The 20,569-nt window shown below is 49.8% G+C and overlaps 1 long non-coding RNA gene across 1 annotated transcript; it reads right to left on the bottom strand.

The window, feature by feature from the left end:
- Positions 1-3,535: 3,535 nt before the first annotated feature.
- LOC144290553 (uncharacterized) lies at positions 3,536-9,877 on the bottom strand. Its single transcript, XR_013358162.1, has 3 exons — positions 8,585-9,877; positions 7,321-7,765; positions 3,536-7,280 (listed from the first exon to the last, which is right to left on the bottom strand). It is a non-coding gene; the product is annotated as an uncharacterized LOC144290553 (long non-coding RNA).
- Between the last annotated feature and the right edge of the window lie 10,692 nt (positions 9,878-20,569).

Genomic DNA, 20,569 nt, shown 5'->3' with positions numbered 1-20,569 from the left:
CCATCCCACCCTCTGTGCTCTTCTTGTAATAGAACCTTGGGCTCCTCCATTCGGGGAGGCCTTCTGCGTCCCTCTCTTTGGGTCTGGCAGACCTTGTAACGGTCTCCACCAACAGAACACGGTGGAAGTGATGCCGGACACCTGCAGAAACTGGATCATAAAGGTTGTGGCGGTTTCCGCCTCAGTATCTTGGCTCTCCTCCTGCTCTTGGGACACTTGCTCTTGAGGCGCGGTCACCAGCTTGGGAGGAAGCAGGGGGCCCATGCTGAGGCCAGGTGTGGGTGTTCTGGCCAAAAGCCCAGCTGGGCCTGCTGCCAGTGGCCTGCATGGACTGCCAGCCCCAGAAGGGAATGCATGCACATGGTCCCTGCCCCACCCTGAGTCCCCAGATAACAGCACTCAGAGACAAGCCACTCTGCTGCCCCCTGCCCAAATTCCTGACCTACAGGGAGCTGGAGAGATGATAAAGGATCACTGTGCCAAGCCACCAAGTGTTGGGTAATTGGCCACACAGAATAGGTACTGATTTAACCGTCTTATCTAACATCGTGGGTGATGAGTAGCCACAGGCCCTAGTGTGACCCCTTCCCACTTGCTTTTAACGGGCAGTTCCCATGAGCATGGTGCATGGCAGGGAGCTCAGGGAGCAGGAAGAGTGGGGCCATCGCCAAGGCAGCTGGGCCTCCCCTCCTGGGCACACCTCCCTGCTGATTTCAGCTCCACCGTGATGTGTCCAACCTTTTTATGGCGGAAATTACAAAAAGAAAGAAAGAAAAAACGAAAGAAGGAAAAAGAAAAAAGAGGCACATGGCAGGAGGTAGGAAAGCTCTGGAGGAAGCGCAGCTGTATGAGCTCTGTAGCGCAGCGAGCCTCCAACAGCACGAGTGTGAACTGCTTGCATCCGTATATACATGGCTCATTACAGCATGACGGGGAAAACATGTTTTCTCCTCCCTGTCATGTTCTTAGGAACATTTTCTTGTCTCTAGCCTACTTTGTTGTAAGAATGCAGTATGCAGGGGCGCGGGGGGGCTCAGTGGTAGAACACCTGCCTTTGGCTCAGGGCATGATCCCAGGGTCCCAGGATTGAGTCCCACATCGGGCTCCCCGCAGGGAGCCTGCTTCTCCCTCTGCCTGTGTCTCTGCCCCTCTCTGTGCCTCTCATGAATAAGTAAATAAAATCTTAAAAAAAAAGAATGTGGTATGTAACACATGTAGCATGCAAAATACTTGTTAACCGAGTCTTCACATAGTTGGTTAAGACTTCTGCTCAACAGTAGGTTATTATGAAAATGTTTACGTCAAACGTTATATGTAGATTTTTGACCGTGTTTGTGTGTGGGGGTGGGGGGGGACCCCAGCCTCCATGGTGTCAGAGGGTCAACTGTCATTCCAGGAGACAAGGGCTCAGTAAGAACCCCCATTGCACAAGCAACTGCTTTTTCTAGGACCCAAGAATTTCCTGGCTCATCCTGGCCCTCACCTCATTCTCCACATGCCTGTATTTAACTCCCCAGGATAAAAGATGGAAGATTCTTCAGCTTTCCAAGGCCATGCTTGGCTGCCCTGTCCTACGGGCGGCCTGTGGTGTCAGCATGCCAGGGGTTTCATTGGAGTGTGTCCTGGAAATGCGAGAAAGCGTGCAAGGGCATCTGACACCCCATTACATCGAATTGAATGTTTTCATGACATCTTGCCCAGCTGCACCTTTATATAGTCACAGGGCACAGATACTATGCAGGTTCAAAGAGATTAAGCTTTCTTCCCTCCCAGCTGCTGGGGAATGACACTGGCATATGGACGACGGATGGAATTACCAGCCCCGAAGTGTGCTGGAAACCCGTCTTTATTTTATTTTAGTTTTTCATAAGTGGCTTGTATCACCGGCCATGAATGAGCCAGGCAGGCAGGCGTCTGGAAGCAGAACCCCATGTGTGGTGCCGTCCGGGTGATCGGTGTGGGGGAGGGGAGGCTGTGTATCCAGCCCCAGCCCGGGTCTCCAGGCAGCTGAGGGGCCCCCTGCTTCCTGGAACTGGAGATGCCGCTGGAACCCTATAGCCAACCTGCTGCTTTGCTGGGGAGGAGAGAGGACACCTGAGTGAGGAATGTGAGGGGGTTGCCTTATGCTGCCCCCTGTGCTGTGGGTCCCCTATGTGGGGTCTCCTCCTCTGGGGTTGCTCAGTGAAGCCTGAATGCAAGTGTGTTTGTCAGCGGGATGGGATGCCCTTTGAAAATCCTCAGACAGCTCCTGGTCTCCAGGGTGGGCATCCCAGAGGGGCAGGAGGAGCTGGGGACTGCTAACGGGCCTGGCCCCCAGGGAAAGAGGGTGCTGTGGGCCTGGCCCCCAGGGAAGGAGGGCGCTGCAGGTGGTGGCCATGACCCGGGAAGGTGGCCAGGCATTGGTAGATGCTGCTCAAGTGGGGTTTGGGGTTAGACCCCCGTGGGTCAGGGAGCATAGCCCATAGTTGGATGGGGCTGGAGTTGGACCCCCACGGTCAGGGAGCAGACCCCACAGATGGATGGGGCCGGGGTAGGACCCTTGAGGAGGGTAAGCCCCTGGGGCCCAGGGTCACAGCAGGTGGTGGTGGGGCTCCCTGCAGCCCCCGTCCTGTCCCTGTTGAAGGGTCTGGCCGCGGTGGCCCTGGGTGAGGTGGCACCAAGGGCAGGGTTGGGGAACCTCATGTGTTTGGCCTTTGGTCCCTTAGCAGCATCGGCGGTGTCAAGCACCTGCTGCCTCCCAGGCCCCGGCAGCCCCCGCGGCCCCGTGCTGCCCGGGCACCATGTGTGGGAGCATCTTGCCCACAGGTAATTGTAGGGGCCAGCGTAACGAGGCTGTGGTGCCCAGATGGGCGACTGTGCTTGTGCGCCGACTGCCGGGCCGGGCCGGGAGTCTTTTCTTGCCCTGGGACTGGGCAGGAACACCGACTCTTCTGGAGCCACCAGCCTTCGGGCTGGAGCCACGCATCTGCTCTCCTGGGCCTTCAGCTGCCATCTGCAGATCTGGGGACGTGGCAGCGTCCTCACCGTCACCCTCTCTCCCCGGGTGTGTATGTCTGTGCCCGTTGGTTCTCCTTCTCAGGAACCCTGCTAAGCCACTCCGTACTCCTCACCCTGGGGATTCTCGGCCCTCATGCCTCCTCTGCTGGGACTGGCGCAGAGATGCAGGGCCACCTGTCGTGCCCAGGCATCAGCATGGGACAGTGGACAGGCCTGGCCAGCTCCCACCAAGGCACTAACTCCACGTGGCTGGCCCCCGTGGGCCTGGGGGTGACCGGGGCAGTGCTACCAGGGCTTGGGGAACATTTCTTTTTCTTTTTTTTGGGGGGGGGGGAACATTTCACACCCAGTAAAGGGTTCACGTTAGCGTGAACGCTGAAGACTAGGGCCAGTATTAGGGAAGCTAGGATGCAAGCATGGAGCAGCGGAGTGGCCGTGCCCCTTGGTTGGAGGGTAAGAGCGCATCCGCTCCCCCAGTTGGAGTCCCTGGTGGTCTCAGCCATGCGACTTCCAAGGTGCAGGTGCAAAGAAGGGAAGGAGGGGTGGCGGGACCCATCTACCCGAAAGAGGTGCTGCTAATGCATCATGTGAGAGTGCGGCGATGAGATGTGTCCAAACCAGCAGACGACATGCAGGAACTTCTTTAAGCCCAAGTGTTGGGGTGCTGGGAGAGGCCAACCATGTATGGAAATCATGCTTGGAGACCCTTGTGGAGGAGCTGGCTGAGAGGTTAGCTCACACTCACACAGCCCATCGATACCACTCAGGTGTCGACGCTGCTTGCGGTGTTGTGAGTTCCATAGCGTAGGGTGACCTCTGTGCACACCTCGGCTTTGGGAACGCATCCTTGTCTGGAGCACTTTTACAGCTTTGCGGATAGCGGGTGAGAGATGGACGACATGGACATTCTGGGCATGTTGGGGGATGGGGGCACCAGACCAGGGAGACCACGGAAGCCGCGCCCTGACACTGCACGCGGTGCAGGAGTCAGAGGGGAGGCCAGGAACTGGACACCACGCTGGAGAGCTCCTTGTCTGCCTGCACCCCAGTCCGTGGCTTGGCCGCCAGAGCTGAGTGGAGACCGCCCCTACCGTCAGAGTGCCCGCCTGGGCTCGGGTGTGCACTTAGCTCACGCTCGCTAACCAACCACTCAAATGCTTCCTTTCCCCGAAATATAACGTGAAGGAAGCACAGCTTTGGCCTTGGCCATGCCTTCTGGCCATATCCTCTAACCTCCCACAAAACTCCCATTTCCTGTGGCCCACAGTTCCTGAAGGGAGCGACTCCCTCTACATAGCTTATAAAAAATGGCTATTTTTAGGTGAAAAGATAAGACCAGTTCCCGGAAAGCCCGAGCAGCCCTTCAGGTCAGAAGGCACTAGTCTCCCAGGTTGGTCCTCCTGTGTGTCCCCCGAGGCCACTGGTCCAGTGCCGGGTCCTGCCCGGGAAGGTCACCTTCTCTCCCATCCACGTCCACTGCTGTCTGAGTCATGAGGCTTAAGAAGGAAATCCTGAACTTGAGAGGAGAATGGAGTGGAGGCTTTGATGATGTGTGGCAGACCGGTTCTCTAAGTGGGGTCCCTGGGAACCGATGCGAAATGCACATTGGGGTCCCATCCACCTGCTGAGCGGGAGCCCCTGGGGCAGGGCCCTCGGGGGAGTCTGCGCAGGATGAGACCCAGGAGCTCTGCTGTGGCTGTGGGGACGGAGTGGCCTGAGTGTCACCAGTGGTCCTGGGACTTAGAACGTGCCCTGCGCTCACCCAGCCCTCTCCCTTGGCGGCCTGGCCACTCCCTCCCAGTAGTGTCCACTGCTGCTTTAAAAATACTATGTATGTGTATCACTTTACTAAAATAAATGAAGACATAAAAAGTGTTCAGGTGACGTAACTTGCCAGAAAAGCTTCCGCGGCTCTGCAGGAAATACTCAAGACCACCCCGGCTAGTTCTGACCAGACGAAACGTATCCTCCTTGGGGGACTGTCCACTCTCTGTTCCAGAGAGACCCCCTGATCCAGAGCTCACTGGCCCCTCTGGTGTGGCCTTTGCTCGCTTCGAGCACAGGCCCGGGCACAGATGACATTAACTGGGCGATTCTCCCCGCATGCTTCCTTCTGTGCCTGGCGACGCAGGACATGATGAGCCGTTCATTTTCAGGGTATTTGTTGAGTCAGACACAGCTCTAGGATTCGGGGTAGCCCGTGGTGAGAAAGGACAAACATACATGTAGGGGTCAGTCTGTGAAAAGAGCACTGGAGGAAATAATGGAGCGTTGCAGGGGGTCAGGGCAGGCCTGGGGCTGACCTCTGGGCAGGTCACTCAGGCAAGGGGTGCCCCTGGCGAGGGTGCAGTCGATGTGACACAGCCTCATCCAGGCTGGGCCCGTTTATGCCAACCGGGCAAGTGTGTCTGGGTTTCTGGGTTGGAGGCATCAAGGAGGCAGGGGGTGTCAGGAGGTAGGAGGGACCGGTCCCCACCAGTGACAGCAGGAGCATGCTGGTGACATTGGGGTGGAGTGTTGCTTAAGGAAGCCTCGGCCTCATGTCCCCGTGTGTCCTCAGAAAAGCATGGGTGAGTAGATTCAGGGCAGAGGCTCCCACAGTGAGTGGACGTGCCCAGGGCCCCCCAGCCACGTCCTCGGCCTCCTGGGTCGACCTGGACGGAGTGGCGTGCCCTGACGCAGACGTGCACACCCTCTGCCTGAGAGTGGGCTGCCAGCGTCGGCGGCCAGGGAGACCCTCGAGCGAGGAGCCGGGATCGTGAGGCGGTGACCACGTTCGGGGAGGGACGTGACGTTCCCCTCTCCTCACACCTTTTGGGTTCACTCTTAAAAGTCACAGAGAACCCCTCACAACGTTTGTTTGCATGAGTTCCTGGTCAGTGTTTACTGAGCACCGAGAAGTCTGAGAAAGTCTTAAAGCAAGAGTCCACGTGCACACCCTCACCTGGTGGGGGACAGACGTGGCCTCCAGAATCTCCTCTGCCCCCTGCGCACATGTGTGAGAGCTGAAGGGGGCGATCACGTGCTCTGATGGTTAAGGCTTGACTCCCTGCCACCGCCAGGGGTCTCGGGGCTCCCGGGGGCTCCCGGCCTCTTGGAGAGCTGCTGACTGAGGCTGGTCCTTCAGGAGCGTCGGCACGAGGTCCTCGTTGTACGGGCCAGCCCACCGCACTCCGGGCACAGGAGCGCCGTGTGGCCCTGCCTCTCCTGGGAGGTCGTCAAGGTGACGGGTCAGGGTCCCTGGGGGTACACCTTCCTCTCTATCCAGGTTTTGGACAAATTAAGAAGTCACAGACCAGGTCAATGGGAGCTCTGCTACTGCCCTCTTCCTGACAAAAGCCGCAGCAGGGACATGGCTTGGGATGAGCCAGGGAGGCTCCCCCGGACCCTGGAGCTGGAAAGACCCAGCATGCTATTGTAGGGCAGCCTCGCCTGGACTGGGGGGACATGGTGATGCCCCGCCTGCGTGTCCGGGTACTCTCCTCAGCCTCCCGACCCCGGGGCTAGAGATGCAGGGAGGCTGCTCCTGCTCTGTGTTCTCATGAGTCTGGAGCCACTCGGCAGAGGAGGAGGCACCCCCAGGGCGGCTGAGGTTGGGGTGGCCAGTGCGTGTGCTGCCACGGTCCCCTGTCCCCGCCACAACTGCATCCTCTTGCCTGTGCTCTGCTGAGGGGCCCCCTGGGCTCCTGCACATGGACCCGGTGTGCCCCTACCTCACAACCCAGTCCACCTGGAGGGCTCATTGCGTGTTTCCTACAGGTGTGCGTGTGTGTGCACAAAAGCTCATTTTAGTGTCTTGGAGCAGTCCCAGAGCTGAGTTTTTAAAGCAAAATACATTTCTGGGAAGGGGTTAGGCTGCTTTCACAAAGCTGTGGGGGACAGATGAAGGGACTGGTGTCGTCCCAGGAGAGTCTTCCTGTCGGAGCATGTGGGTCCAGGGATGGGCAGAGTGAGTTTGGGGCCTGGGTTGCGGGGACCCTGTGAGGGTGGCTGTGGTGTCCCCCAGGTTGGGGAAGCTGTCCCCGGGGCTAGGACCCTGGCAGCCTGCTCTAGGTGGCCTCCTGTCTTCATGCCTTTCCCTAGGACCCACGTGACTGTTTCCTTCTCTTCTGGATCTCACGGCCCAGCTCTTCTGAGTGAACGGCCACCCCGGCATGAGAAGCCTGAGGCTCCTTGAATGTCCGGACCGTGAACCTGAGGGGTCCTCCTGCCGAGACTCGGAGCGGCCTCGTGAACTGCACACTCCCGCGGCTGCGAGGCCTTCTTGCCACTGTCAAGAGCACCTGCCTAAAAAAAAAAAAAAAAAAAAAAAAAAAAGAGCACCTGCCTTTCCAGACACAGCTGTTTGCGGGTCTGTCTCCCTGGGTCTAGAGGATGTAAAGGCTCTCCTGGTCCTCGCAAGCCCAGGAGCAGCAGTGATTTCCAGAGAGGACACACTCCATAAACTCACATACGCTGCTGCCGGAGCGAGCTGCTTAATGTTTCGGTGTGTGGCATTGAGCAGATGTCTTGTGCACGGCCACATGGGTGTGTATTACACGGATGAGAGCAGTAGGTCCTCACTGGGCTCTTGAGGAATAACTGATATTATATTCATTTCGGGTGCTCTCTCTCTTTTTTATATATCTTGGTATATCCTGAACATGATTCCACGTCAGCGCCTGCAGACACACTTGGGGTTTTAGAGGAACCATGGCACGCCACGCAGCATGAATCAAGATTATCTCCCCAGTCTTCTGTGGGATGGACGTTGTTGCAGACTTGTGTCCTGCAGAAACGTAATACAGTTGACAGCCTGGGCACAGAAGTATCATCTGATGGTTTACGAGAGTCCAGAGACGAAGGAAGGCTGAACTGGGAAACAGAAGGCTAATAGAACAAAATCCATCCACACATACTTGCTCCCTACCCCTCTCACAGTTTCTTGAAGAGATATTACATGGGTCAACTAAAAATGAGCAAAGAGAGACACCTGAGTGGCTCAGTGGTTGAGCCTCTGCCTTCGGCTCAGGGGATGAACCCGGGGTCCTGGGACGGAGTCCCACATCGGGCTCCCCACAGGGAGCCTGCCTCTCTCTCTGCCTGTGTCTCTGCTTCTCTGTGTCTCTCATGAATAAATAAAATCTTTAAAAAAACATGAGCAAAGGGTCTGATTAAATATTTCTCCGGTGAAGACACAAAAATGGCCAATCAGCCCATGAAAAGAGGTTTAGCGTCATTAGCCAATAGGGAGATGCAAACCCAAAGCACGGTGAGATAGCACTTCGTCCCACCTTGGAAGACGGTGACCAGACAAACACCAAGTGTCGGCGAGGAAGTGGGGAACCAACATCCTCGGGTCCTGCTGGTGGGGAAGTGAGATGTTGCAGCTGCTTTGGGAAAACACTCGGGAAGTTCTTCGAAAGGTTACCCACAGAGTAAATATGCAACCAGTCCAGTTTCCTTCCAGGTAGTACCCGAGAGAAATGAAAACAGACGTCCCCACCGTCCATGCACCCCCACGTTCGCAGCAGTGTTATTCCCAGTAGCCAAAAAAAGTAGAAATGACCCACGTGTGCGTCAATGGCATGGGTGTGTGGGTACCTACCGTGTGGCGTGCTCATGTGGTGGTCTCCTGTTGGACAAAGTGCCGACGTGCATGGTCAGACCTTGGAGATATGCTACGTGGAAGTGTCAGTCCAAAAAGGCCGCGTGCTGGGTAATTCCATTTACTCCAAATGTCCGAGGTAAGCAAATCCTGAAAATAGAGACAGAATGTTTTCTGAGCTGTAGTCGTCTCCTCTGGGGCTAGGATGAGAGAGCTGGGGGTCAGAAGAGGGAGAAGCAACTGCTCATGGGCCCGCGGCTCCTTCGGGGGCAGTGAGAATGTTCTGGAAGCGAAGGCGAGTATGGTGAGTATGTTTGCACAGGCTGTGAGTGTACAAGAAGCCACGGAAGTGTTCAGTGAACATGTGTGAATTACGTGTGTGAATTGCATCTCAAGCCATTGCACAAGTATGAGTAATGAATAATAACAAACGATATGTCACGTCTGTCACTCGTCTATCTATGCTCCTGTGTCAACACTGGCACCGTGACCGATTGCTGATGTCAGGACTGTCTCCCACACATATTTTCTCCTTGGTCCATTGGCTTATGTTTCTGCATGGTGACCCATTTTCCTCTGCTTTTACCGAGTTCCGTAATGTCACTGTGACGTGACCACGGACACTGAGCCCCAGTTTTCATGCATCTTGGTGAGGATCCCTCATCACCCCCATATCAGCAGCACTCAGCCTTAGATGTGGTGACAGGCGTGGCTGGGTCCCCTGGGTCCTCGCTTCTGTGGGGAGGGTGGGTGCACTCCTTCACCACTGAGACAGCTGGTTAGTCAGAGAGGCAGAGGCTCTGTGCTTGGCAGCCGGGTGGCCATGGGACAGCATGTGAGGGTGGCCAGGGCGGGGGTGACTCGGTAGTCCTATCCTGCATGGTGGAGATGAGAAAGCTGGTATGCACGGTCAGGCCCCAGGCCTCAACTAAGGTTTAAATGTCAGATGCCTTGGCTGGAGACTGGCGAGGCGGAGGGCTGTGAAGACACCGCCGTGCTGGCACAGGTGGTGGGCAGAGCAGGATCTGATGTCTGGGACTGTGCAGAAGTGAGAGGCACGGCTGGGGGTGCCCGCTCGGCAGGTCACAGCAGGGCAGGGTGACCCTGGGGCTGATGGTGGAGTCTCTGTTGTCACATCGTGGCCTGCTCAGCAGCCTTCTGCTGGAGGCAGCCTCCTGATTGTGTGTCTTCATGTGGGTAGAGACAACAGGTGACTGGAGCTGGAGGCCTCTGGTTGTTGAGGGGCAGCAGCTTGGTGCTCCGCGAGCCACTTAACATCTTGCGATGAATCTCTTGTCCCTCTAAGCCAGCAAGAGAGGACTCTGGTTTTCGTAATTGAACCCTGACCCATAGCGTGAGTTACATAAGCAGATTTCTTCACACTGACGGAAACACTTTTGTGTTTCTGGAAGGAGCTCAAGTGGGTTAGAATGTATTCTAAAATGCAATGAATTACATTTGCTCAGACCTCACTGAGATTTTGACATTGTTTTCTTATGTGAGGCTGGTCTATTTCTACTTCGTGTTGAATTTTAGTACTCCATGTTTTGCCAGCCTTAAAAAAAAAAAAAAAAAGAATCTGTGCTCTTTCTTTATTTGTTGTATTCTAGAAAAGGTTATACATTGGCCGATTGTTTATTCCTTGAAAATTTTCCAGATCTTCCACATAAAACATCTTCTTAAGGCATTTTTGGGGCCAGGATAACTTTTAGACAGCTTCTTCACTTTCTTCCATGGTTATTGATTTTTAGGCTTTTTATTTCTTTTGAGGTCAATTTTGCAAACATATTTTTCGCCTAAATAATATTCTATTCTAGAGTGATTTATCCATCTCATAAAACATGCTGTTTCTCATTTAGTAGTATAAATGTGAATGACCAGTGCTTTTTTCTTTTCTCTCAACATTGCTTTACACATTTTTTTTTTTTTGGTAGCAAGTAGTTGGTTTTTGTCAATTAATCTATTCTGCATTTATTTTAAGAAAATGAGTTTATCTCACATTATGGACATTCCAGATGACCTTGCTCTAGTTTTACCTTCTAGTCACTGTTCATTTAAATGTTTTGCAGTACTTTCTCTTGCTTTCCATCTTTTTTATGGAGTCTGGCTTTTTTTTTTTTCTCATTCTTACAGTACTTTTCCCTTATCTTAGTTATATTTATATATTTAAGTAATGACTGAGTGTCTGGAGTTTGAAGTATCATCATTAGCAGTGACAGTAAGAACCATGTATTTATTGATCCCTCACTAAAAAGAGTGAGCAGAGGAGTTCATCTTTGCTTCTTATCATCTCTCCTTCTCCCATATTCTTGCAGGGATGGTGTTTTGTCCTGTCTAGCATGGATGTGTGTCCTGGGAGCAAATTTTGAAAACATGAATGATAAGTTTTTGTTCCTACTAATCAATAATTAGTAAAGCTAATGATTCCTAACCATCGTGTTCTCTTGCAGCCCGTGCACATCACAGTCAAGCTATAAATCTTATTTGCTAGGGAAGGAGAGAATAGTTTCAAGAGAGGGCATGACAAGTTTCCAGCTGATAGGAAGTCCTTGTTCTGGAGAATGGCCCACAGCAGAAGAAAGGAGAGCAAGTGGTCAGATGTATGTTTTTTGGTTCTCTTCTCTCTGGACAAACATGCTACAGGTGGGGCCTCCCAGAAGGATGGGCCCTAATTCCTTTTGGGTTTCTGGCCCAAGATTGCCCAAGGAGGGCCTTGCATAAAGTTGAGAAAGCATCTGTAGAGGGGAAATGTTGGTGCTGCATGCTAATGCCTCAGAGATGGCAGGGGCTGCACCACACCCCATCTTTCTACCCCTCCCTGGGCACTGTGCCCTCATCCCTGCAGCATGGGTGAGAGCCATCCTGTTGGGAACACAGAGGATGTTACATAAATATATATGGGGAGGAAATTGAGGATGTCAACTGTCAGCAGACCTATGGTTATGGCCACATCACAGAGAAAGATGACCCAGTGATACACACATTGTTTTGAAATGTGCTTTTAGCTTTCCAGATATAAGGCATATTTTTGGTTATTTTATTGTTAGCTAATTTCATTGTCTATGGACACAGGATATGGCCTACATGATATTGATTGTAAAATATGGGGTGCAGCTTCTTCTGTGGCTGATGGGGTGGTCTTTTAGAAACTATTCCAAGCACAGTTGACATGCATGTGTGGTTTCCATTTGTGAGATGCAAGGTTCTGTGCATGTCTGCTGGGTCAACATATATTCAGTGGTATTCAAAACAGAATCCTAACTATCTTTTTTTTTTTTTTTGATCTGCTTCATTTTGCATTTTCTGAGAGAAGTAATATAATCAATATGATTATGTACTAGCTTTGGTTTGGAGAATATTGGCTCCTGCATCTTTCTCCCTTGTGTCTGTCTGAGGCATTTCCACCTTGCGAATCTTAGCAGGAGGTGGATTGGATTCCACCTCCCAGCGTGGACACTGACAGGTACCATCTCCCTGCTTCTTTGCTGTAGTCACTACATCTGGTTTTGGTCAAAGTGACTTCGAATGAGGTGCTGGTGATGTTAAGAAGCAGAGAGAGTGGAGGACCTGTCCCAACAGCAAAGGGAGCAGTGGCCCCGCTGATGGAGGTGGCAGGACCAACAACAGTGTGTGAATTTGTGTTGGCAGCAGCCATGTGCTCAGCCGGACAGTGCTAAGGAAGTACTGTTGGCTGGGCTTCCCTTTGTTTCTGTGGATCTACTTGATTTAAGTTCTCCAGATTCCCCAGGGGTTCTCTGGGCTGCCCGGTGTCTAAGAAGTTGCTGGGTTTTGGTAGGGGGAAGCAGGGTGGGGATTGGTTCCTTAAATCAGCCATAATTGGTTGGATTTTAGCTATTCTAATAGTAGTGCTACCTGATTGTTATTTTAATTTGCAATTCTTTATTAATATTATTATTATTTTTAAATTTGCAATTCTTTAATGAAAAATTATGCTGATCATCTTTTCAAAAGCTTATATGCCATCTGTATATCTTCTTTGGTGAGATGTCTGTCCAGATATTTTTCTCATTTTTTTAAAAAAGTGATTTCTTTTATTAATGCTGAAATTTAAGATTTGTTTGTTTTTGGAGGGGAAGGTATATTTTGGATATGAGTCCTTTACCAGACAGATGCTTTGCAATTTTTCCCCTCCCTGGTTCATAGCTTATCTCTTACTCTCTTAACAATGTCTTTTGAAGGGCAAAAGTTCTTAATTTTAAAAAAGTCTAAGTTTTTCTCCATAGATTGTGCTTTTGGTATATCTCAAAACTCACTTCTAAGTCCAAAGGCACCTAGTATTTCTCCTATCTTCTAGAAATTTTATAGTCTACATTTAATTTTGTGTTAATTCTCATGAAAGCTGTAAGGGATGGGCTAGTACATCTTTTTTGTGTTAGGTATCATTTATAAAAATATTATTGTTTCAGTATTCTTTGTTAAAAGACTATCATTTCTATTTTGAATTGTCTTTGCTGATTTATCAAAGATTAGTTGACTATATTTATGTCAATCTACTTCTGGGCCCTCTATTCTATTCTATTGATTTTGTGTCTATTCTTTTATTAGTCTTGAAGTCACATAGTATCAGCTCTTCACTTTTTTCCTGTCTACGCCTCCACTTTTTCTTCCTCCTCCTCATTTTTTTCTTCATCATTGTGTTGGCTATTCTAGGGTTTTTGCCTTATAAACTTCAGAATCAGAAAATATGGTTTGCAGACATTTTATTGATTGCATTGAATTAATACATTAAGTTGGGAAGAGTTGACTTCTTAGCAAGAGTGAGTCTTCCAACCGTGATCTTTGATTTCCTCCCTAATGGTTTGTAATTTTCTGTATATAAATCCTGCACATTGTGGAGGGGTTACATTATACTTAATTTTTGGTGTTATTAAATGCCATTGTGTTTTTAATTTTGAATTCTAATTGTTCATTGCTGGAACATAGGAAAATGACTGACTTTTGTATATTAGTCTTGTATCCTGCAACCCTGCTATGCTTGCTTATAAATTCCAAGAGGTTTTTGTTGTTATTGTAAAGATTCTTTGGGATTTTCTACATAGACTAGTCATGATTATATGTACAAAAGCAGTTTTATCTATTCCTTCCCAATCTGAGTATCTTTTATTTCCTTTTAGTCCTATTGTATTAGCTGGGTTTCCAATACAATATTGAATAGGAGTCATGGGAAGGGACATCTTTGCTTTTCAGATTTTAGGGGGAAAGCATCCACTTTCTCATAAGTATAGTGTTAACTATAGTTTTTTTTTAAGGTGTTATCTGCTTGAAGATGTTCTACTCTATTCCTATTTTGCTGAGTTTTTTTTTTTTTTTTTACCATGAATGTGTATTGTGTATGTGTGTGTTTTAAATATTTATTTATGTATTTGGGATGGGGAGGGGCAGAGGGAGAGAGAATCCTCAAGTAGACTTCCTGCTGAGTGGGGAGCCTGATGCTGGGCTCAATCTCAGGACCCTGAGATCATGACCTGAGCTGAAATCAAGAGTTGGCTTCTCGATCGACTGAGCTAATGGGTGTTGTGGTTTTTATTTAAAAAAATGCCTTTTTTTTTTTTGCATTAGCTGATAGGATCATGATTTTTCTTTTTTAGGCCATTAGAGTGGTAGATTACATACATGAACTTATTTTTGAATGTTGAACCAGCCTTACATACTTTGCAATCTCATTTGGTCATGGCGCACAAGTTTCAAATTTTTTAATAAATTATTTGAATGACTATTCAAATAAGATCTTCATACTTGAAAAATTACTATTCCTTATAATTCTCTTTTAATCTATAGCTTCCTTCTTTAACTTTTTCTCTCATTTTCTAAAACTCAGGCATTTGCCTTATATAATTCCCAACTGCTTGAATTTTGTTAATTTCCTCTCCGTATATATTTAAAATGTGTTCCACTGTGTTTTGGTGCTTGGATTCAGAACTTATTTTGCATTAAAATTTAATTGTTTGATTGATTAGTTTGGGGACAAGATAGGGGATGATGTGTGCTTCCATCAGTCAGTACATGATGTTTACTGTACTGCTGTGCCAGAAACCATGATGTTCACGGCCCCAATACATAAACTCATGAAAGATGCAAACTGTGATGCTCTATTTCTAGCCTTCTTTCATCATTCATCAGCTGGGCTATTTCTACAAAGAGGGAGATTTCCTCTTGTGAGCTATTTAATACCTAGTGAGTTTATATAGAAAAAGGCTAGATACATGTTTGGTTCTTTTACTTTGTTTACCAGTTTTCAAAATATTGAGTTGGTTTCTGTAATGAATTTTTAAAGCACCATTGTGTACTCAAGGATTGAAACACCTTGTCTCCAATCCATTGCTGTTATTTTCTCTGTTTTTGCTCTTTTGTCCCTCCTATGGCTACTGAGAACCTATTCTAGGTGGTTACTGAGTCCTTTTGACATGACCCTATAGTTTTGATATATCCTTGCTTTCAGATATGAACAAACTTTACTAATGTGTCTAGTACACCTGCTGACGCAGATCTGTGGTCAGCCATTCCTCAAGGAGCCCTGGTCTCTCTTGGGAGGAAATGTGGAGATTACAATCTGCGTGCTTAGCAGAGTTTTAACAGGAAAATGGAAGCTGCATGCAGAGACCAAGCCTGAGTGGTCTCAGAGGCCCGCATCACATGTGGGAGGCCTGAGTCACGTGTGTCCTGGCTTGCAAAAATGTTCCCACAGAATGGTTTTGTTTACTTTTTGCTGGGGGGCCCCTGAGTTTCGCCCATTCAGGACAAGTTTTTACATTCATTTCTTGGCTTGAGATTTCCTAAACCACATTAACAGTGCAAATTTGGAATTCTTACATGTATGTGGTACAGCTTGAGGTTTTGATTTCTCATGGGAAAACTTCTTCCCATTCAGAGCCCCAGGCAGATGGCAATCTTGCAAGGCACATCCGGGACTGGCAGCTGGGATTCCTCTAACCTCCTTTTCCACGGGGTGGGACAGTCCCCTACGGATAGCTGTTCTGTTCTTCCAGCCAGATGCTAGGGGTTCGGTGCTCTGGGTGGGTCCGCGTCTCCGCTCCCGCCCAGAATGGGGGTAAATGTCTGGGCTGTTTCTGGGCCTGTTTCCAGGTGGTGGGAGTTTGTGGAGTGTGGTCTTTGCTCGCATTTGACTTTGCTTTATTTCTGGCACCCAAGAACATCCCTTTTCGCCTCTGAGCATGGCTAGAGGGTTATAAGACAGTTATATCAAGCCTTTGTAAATTTGTCCCCACTTCCACCTTCTTATCAACCAGGGAACCATAAAATTACGTGTTCTGGAGGCTTTCTCCATCTCTGATGGGGTTGCATTTTGTCCACGAGAGTAAGGAATAGGGACATGTCTTCCTCCTAGGATGTTTCCTCCCAACCTGATTCCCTGTGTAAGGGGAAGACACGCATAGATTGAAATGTTGATTTTCATGTTTTTAACATATCAGATCCATAGACCTTCTCCTGTCTCTGGAAGGTTGGATGGATGACCATGTGCCTGTTCCTCCAATGCTTGACTCTGATGTGTGTTCATTGTGTGTGGCATCACCTTCATGGGGGGAGAGCTGTGTTCTCTCCCAGGCACTTGCAGGGTTTCGTGGCCTGCACCTCCTCTGCCATCTTCCCCTTCTTTACCAGGCTACTTTTTAAAATAAATAAATAAATAAATAAATAACCAGGAGACTTTTTTAAAAAGACATTTTTAGGAGCATGACTGCCAGCTACTCATGCTTCCTTGGGAATGTAGACACTGTCTTCAGAGATTTCAGGGCCAAGTGGTGCCTGGGGGTATCTGGGTTCACACTTGACCCACTGGCAAGCTGGGTGGATGAAGCAATGATGCTCTCTGGGACTCTTCCCAAGACATGAACACAAAGGCCTGCGTTCTTTTCCTTCCGTATGTGTTGTTTCTTCTGACAGATTTTATTACCAATCGGGGACTGACAAACCCCTTTGTTCTTAATTCAAAGTTGCTTTATGCAAATGTTCCACCTCTTTTATTCTGTTTCCTCTAAACCTAAAAAAGCAGAGGCTGTGGAGGATTGATTCAAAGTCCTGTGCCAGGTTCCACACTTCCTTCTGGGACCAAGGTCTGCTTAAGTGGGGCTGCGGTCGACACGACTCCCTCTAATTTTAATACTGCAGAGGGTTTCTCGCGAGCAGGTGTGATGTGGCGAGGGCGTGTGCGTCACCTGTGGAGGATGCTGATGTATCCCGCGGCCTCTTACTGAGTGTGGTTTCTAAGGAGCCAGCTGGTGATACGCTCCTGAGAGCTTTGTGTAAATGGTGCATTTGCCAGAAAAAATGAGCAATGTTATGACCTAGTAACAGTTGCTTAGAGACTGTTCACAAAACCTACGATTCAGGAGAAGGCGGCAGTAAAACAGAATAAACACTAGACCCAGATCCAGAAGATGCAGGTGAAAGCCCTGATCCCATTATCTGAGCGTGATCTTGGTAAACTCATGTTCATTTCCCATAACCTTGCCCCCTCATCAGGGCCACATCAGGAGACAGGCCTGCCCACTTCATGGGAATGCGCTGAGGACCAGATGGCAAAGCTTGAGCCAGAGACAGGATGTGCTCAGCACATAGCCCTTGAGGCCCCTGGCGAGCGTGACAGCAGTGGGCCCCCGGGAAAGGCTGAGGGGACGATACACCCTGTGCTCCCAGGCAGCGAGGTCCTCCATGCCCAGAGCCGGACTCAATCAGACTCACCACTGTTTGCCCACCACCCAGCATTCTTTGCAGCACCTGCCAGGATTTCAATAAAAGCCTGTTTGTGGCTGAGCAAAGGGTGTGATGCAAATGAGACATGGTGGCCTGCCAACTGGGTCACTTTCTGTTGAATGTAAGAACCATGTCGCATTAAAGTAGAAGGTACTCCCATTGGCGGAGGTGAGCAAAAGAAACATCCCTGGGGGTGGAACTGTCTCTTGTTGCTCCTGAGTCTGCACCTGTGCCTTTCACTCAGCATAGACAGATATCTCCCAGAGGCCAAGGGCATCTGGTGCCTGTTCCCACTCTCAAGTTTGGTGGCAAGGGACACCCTGTGTTGACCACTCATTTTCACTGGATGCTTTCGCTGCTGCAGGAAATGGAGTGATGAACACAGATGGCAGGTCCCAGCTCCCCTAGGACTGCAGCTTCAACTCCCTAACAGCACCGGGGGGTCCTATAGGAGTGTGGGCCAGCAGTCTCCTTTGGAAAGGGACAGAGGCGAATGCATTTATCTTGCAGCAGGCTGGTTTTTAGACCATAGAGGAGAGCATGTTGGGTGACCCAATGGTAAATTCCTACTAACTATGTGACTCAGACAAGCCCTTGGGTTTTCTGAGCCTGTTTTCTTGTCCATATGTTGGGAGTGGGAATCTGTCCTTGCAAGGGCTCACTGGAATGACTGTCCATCCCCTCCTCACCCTCCCCTCTGCTCCATTGGGTCAACCCCTGATGCATTTGCTCCACTCTGGTTATATGGCTTCACTGAGTGCCATTTCTTATACAACAGAAAGTTTGGGTCACCTTACATATTGCCTCTGCAGTTTAGATACTCTGACACTAGAAATCACATTACTCAGTCCGCATTTCATTGGATCCAAGTTTTATATTAGCGAAGACATCATACTTTGCTATATTTGAGTAGACAACTTCAAATTTTCAAATCAAGAAATTTTAGTGGAAATTGCCAAGAGACTTTAGCTTCAAATCCAGAAACAGTTAAATCAATAAATGCAGTGCCAGCAATTTGTCCCCAGGAGGTTCAATGTCACAGGCTTCAGAGCATGTATGCAAATGGCATGTGATTAGCTCAACAGAGAAGGAGTGAAAATGCCAGTTAATTGCTTGACTCTTCTTCTCTTCCCTTCTTTTTTTTTCTCTTCCCTTCCTCTAAATGTATTTCAGTTGCTTTTACTGGAAAATGTTTCTGTGCCTGGAGCCCTGGCTGTCTCAGAGGCTCCCGTGGGGCGCTCCACATTGTGAAGTGCAGAGCCACAAAGCACTTAGCCCCTTGTTGCTCTTACCCAGGCTTGACTGCTTTTCCTACAAAGTAGATTGATAGCAGCGTGGACTTAACTCTCTGCCACTACGAGGAATTGGTGCCTCATGCTTTCCTGCTTTCCTTGGAAATGTGTCACTCCTGATAAGGGCGCAGAGCTACTGTGTCTGTTTATAGCTCCCTCCCCATCTCTGGTTCCTCAGAAATCACCAGGGCCACGGAGGCATCCACCAGACAGGCTGTCTAGCACTGCTGTATAAGGATGGTCTGAACGCGAAGCCCAGCTACATGCTTGCGGGTGTGAGTTCATCGTCATATGTTAGTGAATATTGTAAACTCCCTGTCATTCCTGAAATTTCTAGATGGAGCATTTCCACTCATTGAACGTGTGCTTTGCCCACTGTAGGCACCTGAGGCCAGGCTTGCTGGTGACCAACTCAACACCCAATCTTCTCCTCCTTGGTGTCAGGCTCCCAAGGTTCAGCTGGGCTCATTACAGCAAGTAGGGAAAGGCTGCATTTCTCAATGCCCCCCTCCAGGATATGGAGCCTGGAGCCTCGTGTGAGTGCCCGAGAAGCCCCAGCTCAGTCCAGCCTCCCCAGGAAACAGAGAGGAGGCTTTACTGGGAAGCGTCATCCCAGTACAGCAGGAGCAAGGAAGGGGACTCTGGGTAGGAGGACAGAGCGTGCACACGGTGCCTTCCTGAGCTGCCCACAGCGGCCCAGGACAACACGGCAGGTTGCTTGGTCACAAGGAACTCCTTTGCAATAGGACAGACCATCTGGAGGAAGGAGGGCAACAGTGTGTCTGCCAGGGGCTTGTCGCAAACCTCTGACTGGTCAGATTTTGACCCTTGGGATACAGTCCCAGGGGAAGAACCAGGCTGCGGGCTGTCCCATCCATGTGCTGGCCTTGCACACTGAAGATTCTGATTCACTCCTCTCTTTTCATACTTTCCAGACTTCTGCCCCCTCACGCTTCCCAAAGACATGACTTGCATCTTCCACAGAGGAGATACTAGCCTCCAGGCGAGAACCTATACAAATTCCCGCATCTCAGCCTCGCGCCCTCTCCTGGGTGCAGGCAGGCTTAGGCAGGGGCCGGCCATAAGAGCACCTGTCCAAGGCCTGGGTCTCATACTCATGCTCTTAAGTTTACTGTAACAATTCCCTTTCCTCTTGCAGTGTCAATTTTCCCATTTCCTGAGTCATTCCCATCGGCATAGAAACATTCAGGGGTAAGTCTTCAAAGAAAACCTTTTAGCTGCTGCCTCCTTTCTCTACTCCCTTTATAGCAAAACTCCCTGAATGATTCTCTGCTTTAGCAGCTCTTCCTGTCCTCCCTTGAATCCATTCCAGTCAGATCCCTTTGTCCCCTCCAAGGTCGTTATTGACTTGGACATGGCTAAATCCATCAACCAGTCTTCTGTCCTGGCTCCAGTGACCTATAGCTGCATCACAATGCATCCCCATATTTAAACACCTTGGTGGCATCCGTTAGTTGATTGGCGTGGTTCTAGATGGGCTTTTCCTGTGGCTGCAGTCATCTGAATGTGAGACTGGGCTGTACTTCCAAGATGGCACACTCATGGGGCCAACAGCCAGGGCTGCCTGTGCTCTGGAAGCTCACGGTGGATTGTTGACCAGAGAACCTGTATGTGGCCTCTCTCTGGGGCTTGGGCTTCTCATCTTGTGGGGTTGGGCCTCATGGAACAGACAGTGTTTCAAAGGTGAGGGTTCCAGGAAATAAGCAGTAGAAGCTGCCAGGCCACTTACAGGCTCTGCTCAGAGCAGACGCAGGCTCCTTGTGCTGTATTCTCTGGGTCAGAGCAGTCATAGGACCTGTTCTGATTCAAGGGGGTGTGGGTGAGAAATGAACTCTGCCCACTGCAGAAGGAGTGGCAAGGGTACATGGCATTAGAACATTGGCCCAGTGGGTTCCTCCCTCCCCCTGGAACCTCCTTCACAGCCTTCCCAGAGGCACCG

This window comes from Canis aureus, chromosome 1 (genome assembly GCF_053574225.1).
Source record: "Canis aureus isolate CA01 chromosome 1, VMU_Caureus_v.1.0, whole genome shotgun sequence".
NCBI lineage: Eukaryota > Metazoa > Chordata > Mammalia > Carnivora > Canidae > Canis > Canis aureus.
The sequence above is the reverse complement of the archived record's forward strand: the minus strand, read 5'-3'. Positions and strand labels throughout refer to the sequence as shown.